The sequence below is a fragment of the Choloepus didactylus genome, chromosome 14, assembly GCF_015220235.1.
Source record: "Choloepus didactylus isolate mChoDid1 chromosome 14, mChoDid1.pri, whole genome shotgun sequence".
NCBI lineage: Eukaryota > Metazoa > Chordata > Mammalia > Pilosa > Megalonychidae > Choloepus > Choloepus didactylus.
Window position 1 is genome coordinate 14574346 of NC_051320.1, and position 14272 is coordinate 14588617.

A 14272-nucleotide genomic window follows, 5' to 3' on the forward strand; every position below is an offset into this window, starting at 1 on the left:
GCAGAGGCTGTGGGTCAGAGCACATACAGTCTGGTTGTTGTCCACTGATACATTCAGTCTCTCACATTTAAGTATCAACCACCTGGAATCCAAATTTATATTTTGCAGGTGCTTGGAATGCTACTTCTATTTTTTTATTCTAAAGAAATCCAAACAATTCCTTTCCAAAGACTTAATTTTAGCAGGTTAATACATTGCTTTGTCAGGAAATGCAATTTTCTATAGAGAATCCTCACTTGTTTAAAAGAAAAAAAATAAGCTTTTTCCAAAATGTATGAAAAAGCAATTAAATCCAAAGATAACTACAGATGTCATTTTCCTGCACAAAACGCTCAGTGAAATTCTAGTGCCAATAAAGAATGTTAGTTCAGCGATCAGAGATTATAAATAAGGACATTGGCCTCGTTCCAACATATACTACAGTAAACCCTCTTCCATAATAACAATCAATACTATCTTAAATCTATGAAGTTTTCAATATTTCTAAAGTTGTTCGGTTATATTTTTTTTTCCATGTTCACCAATGTCTTCCTGGACTGTTTCAGATAATATCCAAAACGCAAAAAACAAAACCCCATACAGTATAATATTTTTTCCTAGTTGCAATTATTTATAACTAGCTCATTTTAATTTTTGCTTCTAGTTTTGATAAACCCAAGGACATAGGAGTTTCAGTCTCTGAAATATTTATTTTACTAGGATACTAATTTTACTGAATCACCAAGCCAATTTCTCCTCAATACAGTAAATTAAATGAACTACACTTCTCTTTAAGCTGCTTACATCAAGTTGGGATGTAGAACTGGTTTTATTTGAAGTGCTCTTTATTGCTGGGTACAAGAGAATACGTTACTCCAGTATTTAGAATAGTGCCATTATCTCTTACCTGGAAATAAAGGGAAGTTTGGCTTATTCTCATCAAAAAGATAAGCAATTTTCTCAGCAAAAAAGTAAAAAGAAAATCTTTTTTAAAATCAAGTTTAAAAATGAGAAATAATTAGCACACCACACTAGACCCAAAGAAACAGACTAAAGGAAGCCAAAGCTCACCTGGTTTTTTAGAAGTACATTATGGAGTCAAGAATTATAACCATAAGCAAGCACAACAAAAATCACAAGCAGACAGCAGGGTAGAAAGGGCAAAATATTGAAATGAGGGATTGAGGTGGGGGAAGAGGGCGCTAATAATTACCTCTTCCTGGAGGAAGTCACTCTTCAGCCACTTCTTGAAAATGCACAGGCATAGACTGCATTTATGAGAACATGTTACATAGCATTTAAGATATACTCTACCCAGTGAAGGTGGGCATGGTAACTCATTTGACTGCTCTACTCATCCGACTTTAAATTCTGCCACTTTCAAACTTTGAGCCAAATTCTGTTCCCAAATGAGGTAATAGAAGTGAAATTTGTTCAGAATTAAGCATCACATCAGCCCAGCTGCCCGTCAGAATATTATTCTAAGTAAATAATTTGTCCTACTTTCTCCAGTGGTTCCTTCCTGTTTAACAATTTTTACCTTCTTCTTTTTCTTCTGCTGCCATAAAAAAAAAAAAAAAAAGAAAATCCCCTAATGTCACATCTGAATTTTTGCAAAAGTGTTTGCTTTTTAACCCAAAAGAAGTAAGTAGTATGATTTCATGCATAATTTGAAACTGTGCCTCAGTCTGCTTCTTCTCATTAATACTATCAACTAAGCCCTTTGGTTTAAGGTCAGCCCTGGGGAGAAGGAAAAAACTTTGTTTGCGGGTGATTCCTCATAGGGAAGAAGACTGTCCCGGGTGCCCTGCACATCCGCCCACATGCGTCCCCTTCTTCTCCAACCTTCAATTTGACATCATTTAGACTCTTGGCCTCGTGAATGCCACAGCAGAATTACTTCTAGTTTGGCAACTGTTCATTTGCTTCACCTCCAGAACCAACAAAGCTCAGCTCACCATCTCCCCAGGATGTTCGGTGATATTACCGCTGAACGTGGGGCAGTTCACTTGTGATCTTTAGACATCGTCTGACTTTTCTAGTTTACAAGCTTTGGGGGAATAAGATAAACACCCTTGACAGCTGCATTCAGCTGGATTTTGAAGATGAACTAGACTAGAATAAGCAGCTTGTAAGGGAGGAGGTGTGGCCCCATCTGCTTGTGACTGATTGGGGGTAACTGATAACCAGTGACCAGACTGAAGTCAAGCCCCTGAGAACAAGACCAGAACAGCAAATACCATTTAAAATAAAAAACATATATATTAGAGATAAATGGTATCTCTCTGAATGCCTGGTCTGGTAATTAGGAGCCAGTTTACATTTTCCCAGTTAAAGTCATTCATTCCTGGTTGCATTAGTGGCAAGAAAAAGACATCATTAAAGGTGTTTTAAAGTATAAACAAATGATTTTCAGGAACCTTAGTAATTATTTAACGACATGCTCTTTAACTTCAATATCAATATACTCATGATCATGAAATGCAGTTAAAGGATGGAAAGAAGGAAGGAAGGAAGAGAGGGAAAAGAGGGAGGGAGAGAAAGAAGGAAAGGAAAGAAGGAAGGGAGGGAGGGAGGGAGTAGATGAAAGAAAATAGCTTTTGTACTCATCCAGGTTTACCTGACAGTTTTGTCCTACCCAGCACTATAATGTATTATCAATAGTATGGAATGAAAACCCATACAAATTAAGACATGCTTATTATGCCCTCAATAACCCAGATATGAAAGAAAGATGGATAAAGATTAATTCTGACCAGAAATAGAATTAGAAATCAAGTTTCTTTTATTGGTAAATTTTTATCAGTTTACAAATTAAAAAGGAAAAACCTAAAATCAACCAAACTGGTAACTGATGGAAATATCTTTTAAAGATTCAACAATGAATTTAAGCTTTGTGCACACCATTTCAATGGCAGTGCTTTGTTTTGTTTTGTTTTCAATGTTTTCAAGGTCTGTGACACTGAGCCTAGTCTGACTTTACCACATTTTAATAAAGGAAAAATGGCAATCGCAGCTCCTGATCCACACTGTATTACTGTGTGTTTTTTAACACAGTGCCATGAGCATGTGTTTAGTACTTTGGTATTAACACTTGATTTAGAAACCACTTTGAAGCTTTGAATTTGTGCTATCAATACAATAATTGGATAGCTTTAGTTCCACCTGATAATAAAAAGTTATCCTTTTTTGGAATTTCCTAGCATGACAAAAAAAAAGCAGGGGCATTCAAATAATCTCCAACACAAATTCTAGCTCACAGGCTCTTGTGTTCTAATATATATTTCTAATACACACTGCCTTTAAAAAATATTAATATCCTTCAGGTTCTCATCAGTTTTTTCATTATAGTTTCAATGGTCTTGATCATTAATCTCTAGGAATTGAAGCAAAATTCACTTTGAAACATTCTGTATCAACAGATTCTCAGCTGAGACGTGTTTCTAAAGAATGCATGGACTGTGGAAAAAAAAGTCATTAAGATAGCTAAGATGTTGTGGGTGAGGCAAAATGTTTCAGCCATAAAACCCTGATAAATCAGGAATTTGATAATTCACAGACTGTGACATAGCTTAGAGGACAATGGGATTACAGCAGAGCCTACCACCCAGATGGGATTACTGTGAGCAAGAAGAGGAGGCAGAGGAAATAACACATTTACAGCAAAAATAACAGCATTCTCACACATATTTCCAAGATAGCTTCTATACTACAGAAGGCACATACCAGTTTTTTATGTTTGCTTCTGAAAATATATGCATTCTTAAAATTTTATGCATAAATGAGTGAATGTAGTAAAGCAGAAAGTAAATTTGATTGTTGAAACAGGTGCAAGCAATTCCCTAGACTAATAAATAAGTCAGCTGTAAAAACTACTAACGGTGTTAAATGATCTCATACAGCTCTAGTATTGTTACTGAATGATGATAATGTTATAACTAGTCAGAATTAGGATTGGTAGCCTGATGTAGTTCAGTGAGAAAGCATGTTGTTAATTGCTTGCTCAAAATTAAGTGAAAACAGAATGACTGGGCACTCCCCCAGATTCTAAGAAGCCAAGAGGTCAGCTTGTATATTGTGCTGACTTTAAGTCCTTCTCGCCCAACGCTCTCAGCCACATCTTTGTCAGAGAAAAATGCCACTTCCTCCAGGATACCGGCCATGGACTTTTGCCTACTCTGCAAAGTCCACTGCCCTCTTTTTCTTATACTTTGTGGCACTCATTCCAGCAGCCTTGTCCATATGGGGAACAAATACTGACTCATCATCTTTCAATTCCTACAGCACCATTAATAAATTAAAAAATCAAAAGTAGCTCAGTCCTCCATTGCACTTCCCATATGCCAGGCACGGAACCATTAACAAATGCATTAATTGGCGTTAACTTACATCTTCCTCATACAGTCCTTGAAGGAGGTAATATTTTCGTCACTAACTTTCAAAGAGGAAATTGAAACACAACCTGCCCCAGATGACATACTTGGTGAGTGCTAAACTGCCTGTATCTGTCACACACTAGATGTCAGTTTTCTTGAGCTGCTATCAGAAAAACTACAATGGGTATTGTCGGAAATAAAGTGGTACCTGTAAGGGAATAAACGCTCTCTCGGTTCTGGAGGAGAAAAGAATTTATTTACGATCTTGCAAGATGGGGCGTCCAGCCAAACACGCGGAAGGCTGGCGCGCCAGAGGAAGAGAATGGCGATGTTTAAATCTCCTACTCCTAATTCGCAAGTCCCTCCCGTTTCCCCATTGACTGGGTACTACAGAGGTTACAGCCTATCCGAGAACACTAACTAATTCATCTTTTGAGATTTTAATTTGTACAGCCAATCCCAGAGAGCCAACTAGCTCATTATTGAGATTTTGAACTGATTAGCCAATGCCCCCCCCAAATTTTTATTTTTTGTTGCTGTGAGTTCCCTCCTCTGATACTACCTCATGTCTCTTTACATCAGGCAGATTCTCTCTTCTCTTTGTCTGGGGCTTGTTTAGACTGGTTTTGCCTCCATTTCCCTTATTCCATGCTGTCTCTATGTGAAAACGAAACTTATTCCTTTCTTACAGTATTAAATAATGGGAATTTACTGACTCACCGTTTTGAGGCTAGACGGTCCAACTCAAGCCTTCAGCAAGGCGATGTTTTCTCCCCAAAGCACACAACATCTTGGTGTTGGCCACTCACAAGTCTTGCAGTCCCTTGGCTCGTGCTCCTGCCTCACATCCCACGGCGATATCCTCTCCTTTCTCTTCCGGGTTCCCTTAACTTTGCTTCCCTCGACTTCCGGCTTCCGGTACCTCCCTGCGGCTTTCTCTGACAATGTCTAAATTTCTTCTGGTTGTAAAGGACTCCAGTAATTGGAATTAAAACCCACCATAGTGCAGCAGGCCCACACCTTAACTAAAAGTAACTCCTATTTACAATGGGTTCACACCCACAGGAATGCAGATTAAGATGAAGAAGCTGTCTAAATTGGGGTACGATATTCAATCTTCCACCCTAAGACAATTAAATTCCATGAACTTTCCTAGATCTTATATTTGATCAACCAACCAAACTTATCCCATGAAGAGTTTACTGAAATCCACCCACACCTTTAACAATTTATTCTTCTGAGAAGTGTGTGTGTGTGTGTGTGTGTGTGTGTTTATGTGTGTGTGTGTTCATGTAGGAAATATAAACTTATTTAGCTTCATGAAATGCAACGTGCTTTTCAGAGCTTTAGGTGGGAATTTGTACCAAACTAACGGTTCCAGCATAATGGAGATAAACTGGAGTAGAAGCTCAGGTCAACTTTACTTGTGTCTCACACTATCATGCTATGAATGACAAAAAGTATCAGTTAATTACAGTACTAACAGAAAAGTTGCCACTTTGTGTGGCTATGTACAGATGCCCTCAGAAAAAACAGCATTTTCAGTTCTTTGAACAAAATTACTGCTTTTCTGGTTTCTTTCCTTTTTATAATCTTTCAGTCTATTGTTCCCTTTTATTCACATGGTAGCAAAACTGTTATATTTGTGTGCATTTTGTATTAGTTTTCTATTGCTCTGTAACAAATCACCACAAACTTAAACACAAGGCAAATTCCTTATCTCACAGATTAAGGTCAGAAGTCCAAATTGGCTCCGCTGGTTTCTGGGCTCCAGGTCTCCCAAGTCTGAAATAAAGGTGTCAGCAGGGCTGAGCAACTTTGTGAATGTTCTGGGGATGAATCTGCTTCCAGGCTTGTTCGGGTGTTGGCTGAATCTGTCCTTTGCAGCCATGGTAGTGACATCCCATTTCCTTGTGGGGTGTTGGGGAGGTCATATTAAAAAGTGCTTTCATCAGCAAATGTATCACTTTATATGACACCCCTTTATGATTTTGTGAGTACACTAAATGATTTGAATGATATGTAATAACTGTGAATATATTAATTAATTTAGAGATCCTGGTAAACTACGTACGTTTTGATTAAATTATTCTCAGAGAATTATGGGCATCTAGCAATAATAGATGATACCACTCTCTTCAACGATGTGATTTAAAACAGAAAGCATTAGAGAAGTTATTGTGAAAATACTATACAGTTCTTTTGCTGGTTATTTTTTTCCTTTCCTATCAATCAAGCTGTTTATAAAAATAATTTCAGTATCACTTCATTAACTTTTGTTTCAGATTTTACATACAGGGTGATACAAGTTTGCACATGTTTAACCTAGGCAGGATAAAATATATTTCCTAGAGATAAGCTAAATTAAGTAAAATGTACAATCTGTCACAGTTATTTATAGGTATGAATGGTTCAAGGATTTATGAGAATTTCTTGTATTCTGAAGAGGAAATCAGGTGTCCCCCAAAGCATTTTTGATGTGTGGGTTCACAGTTGTGTTCAGCTGAATGTGAATTTCATTTGAGGATGTTGAATGAGCAAATGAATGAGATTTGATGGTGGCAACAAGACTCTACCCTTTGTTTACTAATTTGCTCTATGAAATGATCAAAGATTAACCTTTCTTTCTCATGCATGAAAGATGATAACTAGACAGCATCTAATATGCCTTCTAACTTCACATTCTATGAATCACAAGTCACAATAATGTATATTCTGTTTTCCCATCACAGACATTCATAAAGGTACAAACATAGCAAAACTGTAAATAAAATTTTCCCCAAGTAAAATTTAAAAAGCAACTAATCTGGGAAAATTAGTCTACGGCCCTAAACTGGGGGACAGAGGCAGTAGGTGAGGAAGACAGGAGATGACATTTCTGGCACTTTACCAAAGGGGTGACATTAGGCAAAACATGTTACTGACCTCACTTTCCTAATCTGTACGAGACTGTGGACTCTAAATAAAGGAACAACCCATCTCGCTGTACTGGAGGATAAGCAGCTTCCAACAGCTGGAATCTCACGGGAAGTGGCGCCCAGCCAACTCCACGTTCTTAGGGATGGCTGCAAACATCAGCTCCTAAGGTAAATAAATCAATCAATAAATAAAAAGGTATTTGGGAGCTAATGGTATGGAACCTCCACAAACTGAATGGCCAGATCAGTATAGAGAGACAAATGTTCATTTAAAAATCGCCAGCAATCATTCTGATGGGGCAAGCTCCCAGCACTCACTTTTCCTCTCCCCTTACGTTTCCGCTGGGTCTGTTCACAGTGGAAACTGAAAACAGCTGCTCACCAGTCCTTTGGATAATAGGCCTTCTGTGTGCACTGTGCTATCAGGTCTTCAAGATCACCTTCAATACCTTGAGGTCATTGAGGAAAAGAATTTTGAAGTTGAAAGGGGCCCTCGTAATTATCTGCTCCATCTTCCACTGCTGGCAGGAGGCCCATCTGTAACTTCCCCCAGGGCGGTCCTTTGGCCTCGGTGTCAGCACTTTCAGAACAAGGAATTCACAATCCCCCACAACTGTACATTTCATGTTTGGGTTTGGGGACTGTTCAACAATGTTCTATTTCTTCACCCTCGTGGTGATTTCATGACAGCCACCTTATAATTTTATTGTATGTAAATGTTGTATCCACTTTTCTGAATGTGTTATATTTCACAATTGTGCCCACTTAGCCTTTTACTCTAAAAAATGTGTGTGCACACATTTCAACCTAGCAATTCACTCTCTAGAAAACTCCCCCAAGCGATTAATTAAGGTTATACACAGAGATTTAGCTAAATGTACCTTTAACGCAACAGTGGTTATAATTGGGAAAAACAACAACAACAATAGAAACAGGAGTAAACAAAATGTCCAAACTTAGATTGAGTACTTTATGATACATATATGTATTGATTAGAATGATGTAGAATTCATGATTTTCTGCTGAATATTAAAGAATAGAATAAGATCCAAAGCTGAATATAAAAGAATAGATTAAGATCAAAATGGAAAAGATTTCATTGCAGTATTAATAGCATTTCTCAGTAGCATATTATGGTTTATTTTCTTCCTCTTTTTCATCTCTGCTTTTAACTTATTCTATAATGAATATGTGTTGGGCATTTTTGTAAAATAAAAAACTTATTAAAAATAAAAATAAAATATAATGGGTCCAGTGGGCATAAACTCTAAATGTATCAGGGATGTTGTCCCACTGTGACCTTGACAAAGTCCTTCCATCACTGCAGCCTAAGTTTTGCATGTACCGTGTAAGAGCAACTATATGACACTATGTGAAAAAAGAAATAGGAGTAGTCTAGTTAAATACAAAATTAACAGATATATTGGTTTGCTTTCTAACTTTAGGCTTTATCTATTGATTTCCTAACATAGAGGTGAAGATTTATCTCTTTCACACACACACATACACACACATCATTACCTTTACACATTCCTGTCCACTACCTCCCAATAAAGTCAAACCACAATTCTGGTTATAAATATTTAGTGTTTACATTTTCATGACAATGCATACAGTGATCACAATGAGTCACCTACTATCCTTTCCTGAAAGCCTTTTTGTTTTTATGGAGTTATAAATTTTTCTTTATTTGCTGAGTTTTCAATGGTCTTATCTTCCCAAGTTGTATGAACCTCCTTTCAATTCATCCAACACCTTCTGTGTTTATCATGTTAATGATTTCTTCTTTCCCTGAGCTTCTGACAGTCTCTAATCAGACCTGGTTGCTCACCCAGGATCTCTTTAATCGTGCTAGGTATTCCTTTTACTTTTTTCTTTTGTTAGACCTTCTGTTTCTTGAATTATAGCTTCCTACTTCTTGGTTGGCTGTCATATTTTGATAGAAGACGTTACTTTGTAGCTCCCTGAAATGGAATGCATGGGAAGCAATTTTTTGAGATTTTGAATGTCCCAAACTATCTTTATTCTAACTTTCACTTAATTGACAGTTCATCTAAGTATAAACTTCTAAGTTGGGAATCATTTTCCTGCAGAATCTTGAAGGCATTGCATCACTGTCTTCCAGTTTCCAATGTTGATATTGAGAGTTCTGATATCAGCCAGATTCTTGGACTTTCATATGTAATTGCCTCTCTGGAAAAGGTTATGATCATCATTTTGCAAAGTGTCCCCTTCTCTTGGTTCCTAAATTATCAAAACTGAATCAAGAAATAGATAAAATCCTCACATCTTTAGATAACTCGTTTTGACAAGGGTTCCAAGTTCATTCAATTGGAAAAGAATAGTAATTTCAACAAATGCTGCCGGGAAAACTGGATGTGCATTTGCAAAAGAATGAAGGTGGACCTCTACCTTACATCATATACAAAAATTAACTCAAAATGGATGATAGACCTAATATAAGAACCAGAACTATAAAATTCCTAGGAAAAAAAAACATAAGGAAACATCCCTAGGACATTGTGTTAGGCTGGTTTCTTAGACTTTCCAACAAAAGCACAGCAATAAAACTAAAAAAAATGGGGGTGGGGGAATACCTTATCAAAATTTAAAACTTTTTGCGTCAAAGAACTTCATCATGAAAGCAGAAAGACAACCTAAAGAATGGGAGAAAATATTTGGAAACCTCATGTCTGATAAGGGTTAAATATAGAGAGTATATAAAGAAATTCTAAAACTCAACAACAAAAAGACAAACAAAAGGATTTAAAAAAAGACTTGAATAGACATTTCTCCAGAGAAGATATACAAATGGTCAAAAAGCATATAAAAAGATGTTCATGATCAAAAGACATTAGGGAAATGCAAACCAAAACAATGAGATACCATTTCATACTCACTAGAATGGCTGCTATTAAAAGAACAGAAAACTACAAGAGTTGGAGAGGATATAGAGAAATAGGAACACTCATTCATTGTTGGTGGGAATGTAAAATTGCGCAGCTGCTGTGGAAGACAGTTTGACAGTTTCTCAGAAAGTTAAATATATAGAATTGCCGATGACCCAGTAATCCTACTTCTGGGTATATACCCAAAAGAAATTAAAACAGGGATTCAAACAGATATGTGCATAACAATATTCATAGCAACATTATTCACAATTGTCAAAAGATGGAAGCAATCCAAGTGTTCATCAATTGATGAATGGATTTAAAAAATATGGTATATACACATGTGCCAGTTTGAATGTATTATGTCCCCCAAAACTCCATTATTTTTGATGTAATCTTGTGTGGACAGATATATCAGTGTTGATTAGAATGTAATTCTTTGAGTGTTTCCATGGAGATGTTACCCCACCCATTCAGGGTGGGTCTAAATTAAATCACTGGAGCCATATAAATGAGCTGACAAACAGAAGGAACTCAGTGCAGCTGAGAGTGACATTTTGAAGAGGAGCTACAGCCAAGAGGGACACTTTGAAGAATGCACAGAAGCTGAGAGAGAAGCTGAAGCTTACAGAGACATTTTGGAGACTGCCTTTGAAAGAAGACTTTTGCTCTGGAGAAGCTAAGAGAGGACAAACATCCCAAGAGCAACTGAGAGTGACATTTTGGAGAGAAGCTGAAGCCTAGAGAGGAACGTCCCAGGAGAAAGCCATTTTGAAACCAGAATTCTGGAGCAGACGCCAGCCACGTGCCTTCCCAGCTAACAGAGGTTTTCTGGACACCATTGGCCATCCTCCAGTGAAGGTACCCGATTGTTGATGTGTTACCTTGGACACTTTATGGCCTTAAGACTGTAACTGTGTAACCAAATAACCCCCTTTTATAAAAGCCAGTCCACTTCTGGTGTTTTGCATCCTGGCAGCATTAGCAAACTAGAACAACATATAATGGAATACTATTTACACATAAAAAAGGAATGAAGCCCTGATACATGCAACAGCATGGATGAACCTTGAAGACAATATGTTGAGTCAAATAAGCCAGACACTATGGACAAATATTGTATGATCTCACTGATACAAAGTAACTAGAATAAGCAAATTCATAGAGTTAGAATCTAGAATACAGATTACCAGGAGCTGGGGTGGGGGTAGGGAATGGGAAGTTAATGTTTAAATTGTACAGAGTTCCTATTTGGAGTGATGGAAAAGTTTTGGTAAAAGATTGTGGTGATGGTAGCACAACATTGTGAATATAATTAACAGCACTGAGTTATATATTTGAATGTGGTTAAATGGGGAAATTTTAGGTTGTACCAATATTATTAAAAAAAATTTTAAAACCCATAGGACTATACAACACAAACAGGGAACCCTAATGAAAACCATGTACTATAGTTAACAGTGCAATTATAATAATATTCTTTCATCAGTTGTAAAAATGCCCCACACTAACACAAGGTGTTAATAATAGAAAGGGTGTATGCATACCCTGTATTTTCTGCATGATTTTCTTGTAAACCTACAACTTCTCTAATTAAAAAAAAACAGATAACTTGAATAGCGCTAGTCAATTAAAGCATTTGAATTTATAATTATAAACTTTCTCAGAAAGAAAACTCCATCCCAGATGGCTTCACATAAATTCTTTCAAATATTTAAGGAAAAAAATAATAAAAATCCTACAGGCACTCTTTTAGGAATTAGAGGAGGAAGCATTTCCAACTCATTCGGTGAAGCTACAATGATGCTGATTCAAAAACTAAATGACAAAGTCATTAAAAGAAAACTACAAACTAATATCCTTCATAAACATCAACACAAAAATCCTTGGCAAAATATTAACAAATTGAATCCAGCAATATATGAAAAGATAGTACATTGTAACCAAATCAAGTTTACTCCAGGAATGCCAGATTCATTTGACATTAAAAATCAATCAGTGTGATTCACCATATGAGCAGACTATAGAGGAAAACCATACAGTCATCTCAATAGATACAGAAACAGCATTTGACAAAATTTAACACCCACTTAAGTGTGAACCTCTCAGCAAAAAGGACTAGAAAGGAATTTCTTCAACCCAATAAAGAACATCTATTTACAAAAAAGTAACTACATCTAACATTACATGTGACTTGTGTTATATTTCTTTTGTTGACACTGATCTATAAATTCAATGCAATTTCAATCAAAATTCCAGCAGCCCTTGTTATGGAAATTGACAAGATAATTCTTAAGTGTATATGGAAGTGCAAAGGACCTGGAACCGGCAAAACAATTGTAAAACAGAAGAACAAAGCTGTAGGACTTATACTCTCTGATTTCAAGAATTACTATTTAAGCTATATTGATCAAGAGAGTATGGTATTAGCTGAGGATGGGCATATAGATTAATGGGAAATAATAGGGTCCAGAAATAGCTGTATACTTATATAAGTCAGTAGATTTTTCAACAAGTGCAATGGTCCAGGAACAATTGTATATCTACAGCAAAATTTTAAAAAAATTAAAAATTAAAAATAAAATAAAAATACAAAATAAGCCTTGACCCTTACCTCACACCAATATGCACATTAACATGAAATAGATCATATACTAAAACTTAAAGATAAAGTATTAAACTTTCAGAAGAAAAACATAGAAAAATATACTCATGAATTTGAGATAGGAAAAGATTCTTAGATAGGACACAAACAGCATAAATCATAAAATAAAATGATAAGTATGGCTTCATCAAAATAATAAAATGTCTGCCTTTCAAAAGACACTTTCACTTATAAAATGAAACTTTCACTTATAAAAGGTAAGCTACAGACTGGGAGAACTTAGCCATAATACATAAATCTCACAAAGGCTGGTATCCAGAATATATTAAAAACTCTTACAATTCAGTAATGTGAAGGCAAAAAATGTAATAAAATAGTGGACAAAATATTTGAATATTTTCATCAGAAAAAAATAATAGGTCATGAAAAAATACTTGGAATCATTAGTCATCAGGGAAATGCAAATTAAAGCTACAATGAGATGGCACTACACACACACTAGAATAGCTAAAATTTAAAAGATTGATAATATTAAGTGTTGACAAAGATGCAGAGCCACTGGGACAATTATACATTGCTGTTTGGACTATAAAATTGCACAAACACTTTGGAAAACAGTTTAACACATTATAAAGCTTTCTAAGCACTCACCACATGACTCAGCAGTTCAATTCCTGGGTATTTACCAGGAGAAATGAAAATATATATTCCCACAAAGATTGGCACAAAAATGTTCAGGACCTTATTTACAGTATCAAAAATCTGTTCAACAACAGCTGAATGGGTAAACAAATTATGGTGTGGTCACACAGTGGAATGCTACTCAACAATAAAAACAAATGAATGAATGAATTGAAAATAGTTATGCCGAGCAAAAGTAGTCAGACACAAAATATATAGTGTAGGATCATATTTTAGGAAATTCTGGAGAAAGCAAATCCAGCATATGGTAACAGAAAGCAGATCAGAGCTTGCCTAAGGCTTGAGGTACAGGTGTGGATTGCCTGAAAATGCTCAAGAGGGATCTTTTAGTGAGTGATGGACTTTTCTATATCTTAATAATATTGTAGGTTACATGATAGTACATACTTGTGAAAACCCATCAAATGGCACAATTAAAATGAGCATAATTTTTGTATGTAAATTATACCTCAATAAAGCTGATTTTTAAAAAGTACAGGTATAGAAACAGGAAAAAATCAAAAAAAATCTACCGGAGTTGCTAATCCTAGTTGGTAGGATTATGGCTGATTTTTACTTTCTTTATTTTGCTCTAGTTTTCCCAAAACAGTTATTTATAATGTTAGCAATTAAAAAGTGATTTAAATTAAAATGACATTCATTAATTTTTTTCAAAAGTCACATGGGTACTTTTCTCATCTCCTTTAATATTTTCTCATTTCCTCATGAGAGCAAGGACAGGCTATTCATCTCTTTACCACACACTCAGCCCAGCACCCCCTATAAGATTTGATGGGTAGAGTTGACATTTTGGGTTCACTT